The sequence below is a fragment of the Eurypyga helias genome, unplaced genomic scaffold (assembly GCF_000690775.1).
Source record: "Eurypyga helias isolate BGI_N326 unplaced genomic scaffold, ASM69077v1 scaffold3047, whole genome shotgun sequence".
NCBI lineage: Eukaryota > Metazoa > Chordata > Aves > Eurypygiformes > Eurypygidae > Eurypyga > Eurypyga helias.
This window is the reverse complement of record NW_010262125.1, coordinates 11,519-22,227: the sequence shown is the minus strand read 5'-3', so window position 1 is coordinate 22,227 and position 10,709 is coordinate 11,519.

Sequence of the window (10,709 nt, the reverse complement as noted above, 5' to 3'; positions counted from 1 at the left end):
CCAACCCAAACCATTCTATGACTTACAGAGTGTTTCTTTATATATCTATGAGAATTGTTTATGGCCATTTTGTTTTAAAAACAGTGGCTGTGGCTGTAAATGAGCATGGGTACATTAAAAGAGGCAAAATACATTTTTTTTTTTTTTGGAGCCATAACAATTAATACTCTCTGAGGGTTGATACATTTGTGATGTAACATTCTGATCTGTGTAATTGTTTTCTCTCTCCCTTGTAGGCTCTTTCTTCATGGTTTGGTGGTCTTGAGGTATGAATGTTAGTCAAATAAAATCAAAACTTTGGTTGTTTTATTACTTGTGTTACTGTAACTCTTAGGAATCCAAGTCATGGGGCACAATTTCACTGTCCTAAGCACTGTACCAGCATTGAACCAAAAGATATTGCCGAAGAATTTACACACAAGAAAAGGGAAAGCACAGGGGTGGAGGCAAAAGAAGGTATGCATGCAGGCTGTGTTCGACACCCGGTATGGGACTGTTGGAATTCCTAAGAGGTTTCCTCCTCCTCACCATCTGAAATGTCAATAGGTCTATTAGAGAGCTTCCTTTCTTCCCCTTCATTTTGCCTTGCTGATAAAGAAAAGATAATATTGTGGTGGTTGGCTGTTATGTTTTTAGAAGACATAGTGGACAAGTGGAAATGGCCTCAAGTTACACCAGGGGAGGTGTAGATTGGATATTAGGAAAAACTTCTTCACTGAAAGGGTTATCAGGAACTGTAACAGACTGCCCAGGGAGGTGTCACCATCCCTGGAGGTATTTAAGGTGTGTGCATGTGGCACTTAGGGATGTGGTTTAGTGGTGGACTTGGCAGTGTTAGGTGAACAGTTGGACTTCAGCTTAAGCCTAAAAGGTTCTATGATTCTATGGCTGAGGAGAGCTTTGAGAGGGCATTCAAAGCCAGCTAGAAATTTAGAAAACCCTCTCAAATATGAGGAACAGCATGGGAGCATACACACAAAATATTTGGATTCTATTTGCCCTTTCCAATTGTGTTGTGAGTGGATGATAGCAATAACACTTCCAGCAGCAGGTGAGAGATGGGGCATATTGGGGACTGAATAGCTTTGAAAGTGAAGGTGAGTCACTTGGAGTTTGTTGGGGTGGAGGCAGTGGAGTGCTGGCCCTGCTTTGCAGTGGTGCTTTGTGCTGAGCATGTGCAGGAGCAAGTCTGTTGTCAGGAAAAGATAGAGTAGTAATAAGGCTATGAGTAATGAGGGTCAGCCCAGATAAAAGTTTCAGTTGAGATGGACAGGAGAAGTCTTGTGTAAAAAGAGGCTTCAAAGAATGCATTCCAGAACCTGGTTTTGGATGGATGTCTAAGAGCAGGGTAAGTGCAACTTGATCAAAGCAGACTGTTACACCTTGCCTGAGTAGATCTTTACAGTAAATTTGGCACTAGGGTTTTTCATCTCAAATTTTCAGGGGGGTTGGAGCACAAAAAGTGAAACACATTTCATCTGTGGAAAGGCTAGTTTTCCAGGTTTTACTGGGGCGAATTTGGATAGTTAAATTCCTTTCTCTTTGCAGTGCTACTGCTGCATATATATCCCCATCTTTGTGCCTGCTCGTTCTACCCTAAGTCAATGCCAATTTCATAGCACTTAGGTGACCTTCTAATTCCAGCGTTTGGCTTGTTTCCTATATGCCAGAAGCTCAGAGAGATACAAGGATGACACATGAATGAGTGTACGCTTGAGAGAAGAGGACTTTTGGATAAAAGAGCTGTGGCAGTCTCAGCAAGAGAACCCTGCATTGCTCGACTCCTCTGTGTTGCACCATGGTCTCAAAGAAATGCTTGACACTGCTGTCAAATTTACCTTTCTTCCCAAATAACATGTAGGACCTGCAATTTAGGCAAAGCACTCAGATTAGAGAAGCAAGCAAGGCACCACACAGTGCTCCTTAAACTGTTACGTGAATTCTCTACATTCCTGGTTGCATCATGCAGCGGTACCTACGTGCCTTGCTATATGGCTTCATTGTGCTCCTTCGTGGCTATAGAAAAGTGAGCGACTCCTCGTATAACTGCCTCTGCTGAGTGGAGCTGAGCTCTCTAAACCACCCATGCATCAATTAAAACAAAACAAACATCCCCTCCCAAAAATTAGGCATCGTGGGGAAGGGATAAATGTGGTTCTGATAACACAGGGCTGGGTTTTAACTGAGATTTCCCTGGGCTTTACCAGGAACAAGGTGGGTAGTGCAGAACTGAAGAGGGTACAGGGCATATAAAGCTCTTCTTGCCCTCCTCGACCCGGTGTTGCGGTTAGGTTATGGCTCATCCCTTTGACTAAATTTAAAGGTGCTGAGCTTTGCTCCCAATGCGTATAATCTTTTCCCATGAAAACCTTTTTTTTAAAAACGTAATTTTAAAATGTGTCATTTGGAGATGATGGAACCCTGTCACAAAGCTCATCTGAAAATTTGGCATGCAAATAAATGTAAATAATTAATTTGATTCGATGCTGTTCTAATCAATGCTTGTTGACAGTGTATCGTGCAGGTAAAGAAAGTATAAAAGTATGGTGTAATTCAGTGGAACGCAAAAGTACATTTTCTGTTCTATTCTGAGAATGCAGCAAAAATAGCCCAATGTCAAATGCTATTTGAATATCATTTCTTAATGTGTCTGATACACTTATTGTTTATGTGAACCCACTGATTCCTTGCTTATGTTGCAAAATTTTAAAAATATCTATCTAAAAATCAGGGGGGTTTTGCCCGTAGGTGTACTGAATTAGTTTTTTGGTTTTGTTCTCAACTCCTTACTGTTTCTGTAATGAATGATAGATGGTTTTTTCTATCTTCATGTTTTATAAGAGAATTTGATAGTTCTAACTTAATAGCTCAGTACACTGTTTACAAAATCTAATGTTTCTGCAGGGGAATGAATCCTCCTCCATGGTTTCACTTTTTCCTGTTACCATGTTGTCAAATTAAGAGCAGGTGGTTGTGATAAATTCTTATACTGGTAATTCTGGTCCGATATCAATATTAGACATAGCAATAACAACGCTACATAAAAAGCTTCTCTGTAAACCCTGACAGACTCTGCAGTGGTAAAGGCAATACTGTGTGAGATAGAATTTTATTCTTCACTATCAGTATGCAGTAATAATAAAGCAAGTAGACAAATGGGAGAAAAAGGCATTAAATGTGCTGAAAATATTAAAATGAAACAGCATTTTAAGCTAAATTAGTTGATCTGTACATTGTAGACAATATAGCAAGATAGTTTTGCTATAACCTTTAGCCACATCCCTGATTGCAGACTGGAGTTACATACTGACAATAACCACACTGTTTCGCTGACTTATTTTGACAGTTTGTGTCCAGTTACTTTCAGTGATTTGCAAAGCTGACATTTCCCTTTAGTGAACCTGAAACTCTTTTCTGCTGTACTGCCCAGATATTTTTAACATACCAGACAGTAATGCAAAGCAGAGAGGAGAGGACTTCATTCTCATTGAACCCATGGAGTGGGTCTCAGAGCAAATATGATGGGTGAAAGGATAATGCTGCAGTACAAGTGAGGATTGGGCCTAAGATGAGTATTTGTGGTCAGATATCTATGAATTTCTTATGCTATAAATGTCACACTATTGTTTTGTTCCTTAGCAGATATTCTGATATGGCAATATTATTTCCTTATGGTAAAGTGTATCTGATTGAGTCAATTTATACTGACAGCTTTCCCAAGTTAACTTCTCTGTGAATTCCCAGTTCATTTAATATTTTTTTCCTCCTGCTTCCCACATTTGAGCTACCTTTGTTTTATGTCTGAAGGATAGGAAGCTGATAGTTATTTTATATTTATATTTCAAGGCTGCTTAATGTTTAATGAGGCTGAATATGTTGTAAAAAGCTTCAGAACACTCAGACTGGTTAATATTTCATGCCGATCTATAGAGACAACTATATTGATCTTTTAAACATCTGCTAAACAAGACAAGGAATAAATTAGATTTTGGTCAGTTTGATTTGGCTGGTGAGTTAAATAGCTTTTAGAGCATTATCACCTTTTAAAATGTTTTGTTTCCAGTTGAATAAAGTAGATTTTTAAAGGCAGTATTTCATTGTGTCATTTCTCATTGCTCTTCATCTTGCCTGTTTTATTTCAACTGTGTTTATATATGTTATGAAGGGATGCAGAAACATAAGGGTATTTGCTCTGTCTGCTTCACGCGTCCATAATTTTACGTTTTGAAGCCATAGTTGAAGGGGCCCTACTTGTCTATGTTGACTGTATTTTGGATCTAGGTTCCCCCTATGAAGATAATGTTTACTTACACCACAGTTACGTGCCTAGAAAATTTGCTGAATACACTGCAAATCTGCACCAAAGATACAGTCTGATTTAGGGGAAAACCTACGTTATCTCCAAGTTCCTGATTATGACACACATTGTTTGAATAAACTCTGGTTAGATTATATAAAATATTATGTATTTGTATGTTGTTTTTATCCCAGATGACCGGTTTAATGTGTGTATGCAATCTTCCTTTTTTACAAGCTTTGGGTAGCAAATGTGAAACGATTTCCTTGCAAAAAGCAGGAAAGGAAATTATTATACCCATTCAGGTGTCTACACACCTGTTCTGTAAATCTAATGCTAGTTGATAGCAAGGCTTTTGAAAGGTCCTTTTTATACTGCAATAATTTCATAACCTTTTTGTGATGACTGTGTTTCCAAACTTTGCACCCAGCACATGCAGAGCTGACGTTAACAGTAATTTTTATTAAGAAACTGAGTAGGCAGCCTTGGAATAAAGTCATGGGGTTTGATTGCTAGTGTTATCAGTACTCTTCTCAGCACAAATCTGAAACACAGCCTCATACTAGCTGCTGTGAAGAAAATTAGCTGTCCTGACTTAAACCAGCACAGTCTAGAAGGTATCCTAGAATTTGAATGGTTGTGCAACTACACTGAAGGAAGACCAATGCAGGAAACATTTGCTTCACAAGGTGCTAGTTTGATTAAACTCGAGTATAAATTAGTTCATTTATTGTCTCTAGGAAAACAGTATTCTGTAGCCTACAAGAACTATACAAGTATTTTATACAATGCGTTTGTAGTAAAGTAAATATTCCAACTCAGTAAAACCCTAGATCTGCCTGGTCCAGATTAGACATCTTTTTGCTTATGAACATAGATGGAGAAAATGGAATAATGTTCTTAGTATCTTGCATTTGGTTTCTTTGTTTAACTAATACCTTGCTGTATCCAGCTGAGAGCAGATGCAATAGTTGTGAAAACTTCCTTTCTTCAGCGTAAGCATTTCAAAGTTATCAGCAATGTCAGAGGTTTTGGGTTTCCCAGAAATACTATGTCTGTATTCCTAACTGAATTTAAAACTTGAGGAAAGAGAAAAAACAGGGTGACTCAGAGGAATTGATGCAAAAATCTTCTAAATGAAGAGCAGGAATTAAGCAGAGAAGCTTTTGTTAGATCCTAGGACACCTCTCCAGCCACTCTTTTCCCTTCAATTCTACTGCCCATGGAATTAATCTGTGGATCCACCTCTAAAAAATATCTGAGCCATGATTTTAAAATGTTTTTTTCTAAATGTTACCAACTAAAGGTTTCAGGAAGTTTTAGCTACCTGAATTCTCTTGCATTTCTTCATTTGATGCCTTCTCAGCTAGCATTCCTTTCTCTTCTGGGACCCAACATCTAAGGCCCTGTGAGATGCAGTGAAAGCATCAGCAGAACTTCAGTTTAGCTGATTTTAAAGTTGGTGAGGGGGCCATTGGGAGTAATTTGGGTGGGGAGGTGTCTAACTTGTAAATCTAGTCAATACTATTTTGGTATGTCTGTGTCATCTTATAGTTGATCTAATGCTAAAAGCCTTCTTCCCCTCCTTTTTTTTTTTTTTTTTTTCCCCTACCTGAAACATTAAATTCACTGTTTTTTAACCAAACAGAAGGTATCTCCCAAGAAGTCCTGAGACCATCATACTCTCGGGACCTCAGTAATTGACAATTAGAATGACTTTTTTTTTTTCCTTCCTAGGTACTGTGGTTAGCCTTGACCGACCTGTTAACTTCAGTCTTAGCGGTGGACTTCAGGGTGACCAACACAGCATTTGTTATCATGCACCTATCAAATTCCTCAGAATCCAACAGCAGCCTTAGGTGAGAGAAGACAATGCATGCTGGAGCCAGCCTAATGGGTACTTTACTTTTACACTGTTTTTACCTAAACCTCAGCAATCTGTTGGGTACACATATGGCATCTTCAGTGATGGCTTTTTTGGGCAGTGCTGTACTGGCACTGTTTTGAGAATGTGGCACTTGCTGTGGGATTATCAACTCATGTTTCTGTGAGACCAACCACCAAAGCACCAAGGAGCCTTACAGAGGATCTTCAGGTACGCCTTCAAAAGCTGTACTAATTTTTCATCAAGTTTTTATACTCCAATGAACTTTCATGTTAAATTTGGTTAGGCTATTCCCATATAAAGAATAGATTTCCCACTTTATTGTGAAAACATCTTGATGTGTATCTAAATTCTTTTTGATATGATGAAACAGTCATTTCTAATGTATGTCTCACCCTTAATTACTATTTGGATTCCACACCATGCCGTGATTTGTTCTATGTAACTGTTCTGGAATTTCAGGTTTATGGTGGTTTCAGACCAAAATATGTGACCAATGCCACAAATGTGAGGCCAACAAAAAAATACTCAAGAAAATACTAAAACTTCAAATGCTAGCTGACCAGATCATATTTGGACAATTTATGATTAGGAAATAACAAACACATGATAGGTAAAACTGAGCTCCAGAACTCTGCTGCCCTCACCAGAGCCAACACTGGTGCTGAAAATGCACATCCCCTAATTATCAATAGGAATGTGTATACATGATAATCATATTCTTGCCACTGGCATACTGAAGAGACACTCCTATATCTTGAAGGTATTTTACCTTATCCTGCAGAGAGACAGAATGCAGGTGTGAAATCCCCTGCTGTGTCACATATGCACGTATGTCCCTTGTACACCACTTCGTACTATGGGAAAGCTATTACCTTTTTATTCTGCAGTTGCTTTGAATTGTATCATGTTTGGAATAATCTATACAACACTTAAGTTGGAGGGACGTGAGTCTTACTGGTGCCTGAAACTTCAGTGCAAAATATTCCTAAATTCTTCCTTTGCAGTTAGTGAATATGGTTAATATGCTGGACATACTAAATGGAATGTAGCGCATGCTAAATTGGAGTGATGCAAAGAGAAGGGCATTGCTTATTAGTGGTGGATGCTTCCAAGTGTTTGACTACAAGCTGAGCCAGGTTTTGCACAGTCTTTGGCCTTGAAATGTTTTCTGTAGCTCCTTCAGCTCATTTGTAAAACTAGTTCCATTTGCTCATGGTAACTTGCTGTTTAGTGGCAATGCGACCATTGCTCGGTAAGACGCCGAAGTTTACTTGAACAGACCAGTAAAACTTCGACACTGTCTTCCATGAACTTAACTTCTGCCCTAACTATCTTACATGAGTATGAATCAGTCTAAATTCCTAAAAGTTGATGTCCGGTAGTAGGTAGTGAGATCAGGGTCTGATGGTCATAAGGTTATTTCTAAACTCATACCACATCCTCCTATCATTCTCTTCTCCTTTGGGTGGCTAAAGCCCCTCTGCGTAGGGACTAGGAGTGCTGCCATTAACTTCACTGGGATGAAGATCAACTTCTGCTCTGCAAATAGTAAAGCATTACGCAACTATTGTAATTATACTTACACGAGTATCTTACATTAGGATGAGCTGCATTCTCCTTTCCTCAAGGAGTTATGCACAGTACCTTGATTGGAATAGGAGACAGATTTAACCTGATTGAATCATTAAATGGAAATATCAGGCAATGAACATTAGCCACTTAGTTCATTTCATAAATTCTAATAATTAAAACTGCATGTGCAATAATAATGGCTATTCCAGATATTTAAGTAAGAAAAATGCACCTTTGATCTGTTGTGGCATAGGCGTAATGGAAACATTGAGTTAATGGAGGATCTATGTAATAAGACTTGCATACAGAACCTGCAGTTGGAAATCTATAAACACGTTTCCCAACAGAATTTCACTACGTCACAATTCATTAAGAAAATTGGCAATAACTGACAAGATAGGCACAAAATGGATTTTCGTGTTGCTGGGATGAAGTATGGCTCCCAGCAATTAATGGGTTTAGTCATATTAAGCAGATAAATAATGCTATCTGACATTACAGTATTTCACATTACACTAAAATTTTGTAACATTTGCTCATAATATGACTTGAAATATGTTACCTAGGAAAAAAATGTTATCTCTGGAACAGTCAAACCCCATTAGAAACCTTAGGCTTGAAAAATCACAATGTTAACAGTTATATCCCCTAGCAAAGGTTTGCTTTCCTTAAATAGTGTTAAATTTAAACCCAGAAGCTCTAGTCTCTTTTGGAGTTACTCTTCCTCAGTGCATTGAGCTTGAAAGGAAAATATAGTGCACAAAATGTACTGTGCATTACTGAATGTTAGTAAGTGAAACACTGCAGAGCTGCAGAAAGAAGAGGGTAGCCTTCAGAGTAGAAGCACATCAGTGATACTTACATTCTCTAAAAAATATTTTTATATGCTGCTTTTATAAAAAGGCTGCTAATCTTTAGCAGACCCCATTATTGATAAATAATTTGAATATTTTAAACTTGATTCTAATTGGCATGTTTGCCTTTCTCATAGCTGGAAAGTCTACCTGAATACCATTCTTTTTGTAAAAAAAAAGGGTTTTGCTGTAAAACGCTATGGGTCCAAACTTCCAGTTCCTGTTTGCAGGAGTAATAACTCTGATTTAGTATTTTTACTCACCTAAGTATAATTTTATACTGGAAAATGACCAATGTGTTCTGAGCATTAATAGAAATAGAGAACAAACATGAGAACATGATTTATCTTTCATTTGATGCCAATTCTACTTCAGATTCATTGAGTAACATGAAAGAAAATGTGATTGTTTGTCAAAGCTCAGATGCAGTTTTTTTTGGGACAGAACGCAGTGGATTTGGAAGTGTCATGTTTAGCTGAAAGCAATGATGCTTAGTGTCTCGACACCCAACTCCCACTGAATTTCAAGAAGAGTTAGCAAACAACCTTCCCTTGGGCTCCAGTGAAAATCCCTGGCTTAAGCATCCAGTCTGAGCTGCAGTTTCACTTGGAGGAAACAAGCTTTTTTTGAGATCTTTTATGGTATTGTTTCCTGAAACAGCAGAAGATAATCAGAGTGCAGAGAGCACCACAATTCTGTTATTAAAACAAAAAATGTTAAAATTTAGTATGAAAGGACTACTAAAAAAAACAGTTCTCAAGGACTGTTAGGATTATTGAACATAACAAATCTTTCTAAATCCAAGTCGTAAACAAAACAGATTATCTTTTACATGTGCCAGGATACAACTTTATTGCTTCTCAGATAACACCATATTTAGGCATTTATTTAACTTCAGGGTACTGAAGAGCAAAACCAGTTTGCTTATGTCTTATGACATTTGTCCTACTGTATGTTAGTGGAAGAGGTAGGGACTTTTTGGAGACATTGCTGGCAATGTCATAAGAAGTGCAGACCAAAAGCTTAAAACAAGCTTAATTGTGCTAGCAAGAACATGTAATTTCTGCCAGACTGGTATCTAGATTTGATAATCTTCAATTGGAAGATGTAAATATTTCACCACAATTCTTACATGACCTTATAAAAATGACACTGTTTATGGAGGTCACAGTCCTGCATTGTCTCACGATGATTTTCACAAATTTCTTAAATTGCCGAAGTATATCATAACCTGGGAGTCTCAAAGCTCCTCCCTGGATGGTTGTGTGATCACCACTGTGTGTTGCTGTGCACCAAACCTTTAAGGAACCTGCAAGCGAACTGTGGTGTCAAGCCCTAATCTCCTTAGTGTTCAGAACAGATTCTAGTGATAAAAACTATGTACATTGGACTTATTTCTAGCTTTGTTTTTTTAATGAGGTGAAGAAGAAACAGTTGGGGTCGTGTGCAGCTGCTGTTCGTAGACGACCACCCGGTGCTGTGGGAGCTGCCAATGACCCAGTGCTTTGGGAAATACTGATGTAAAAAGGCTTGGTTACTGCTTTCACATCATCCCTCTGTGCTAGTCTGTGTTAGTGTTATTGCACCTTCGTAGTATCAAAAAGAAGTATTGGTTTTATTGTGCTTGTTTTAAAGACAGTACATTTAAAAACAATCAAACTTGGATAAGGTGGATATATAAAAATATACACATAACAGCTCACATTATACAGTAAAAAAACAAAGCACCTGTGTAGAAATCTTACCCCTTTCTTCAGAAGGAAAACTGTCTTCATATAGTTGGTTCTGCAACATGTATTTATATGTATATACGTAGAAAACCAGAACTTTAGGATGTGAATCTGTCTCTTTATGTGGTAGAAAAGACAGAAGACCCAGAGGGGGGATATGTCTCATTCTTTCTCCATCACAGAACTGCTGCCATTCACACTGTGTGAACAAGAGTATGGCTTGGGTAAAGTGTGAAACGCATGAGAGAAATTATGCTCCGTGTGGCATAATTCCTCCCAGGAAACAGCATAACCAACAGCCCACAAACAATTGTACGTTATTCTCTTGTCAGAAGGAGCAGCTGTCACTATGAACTCTACAACCCTTG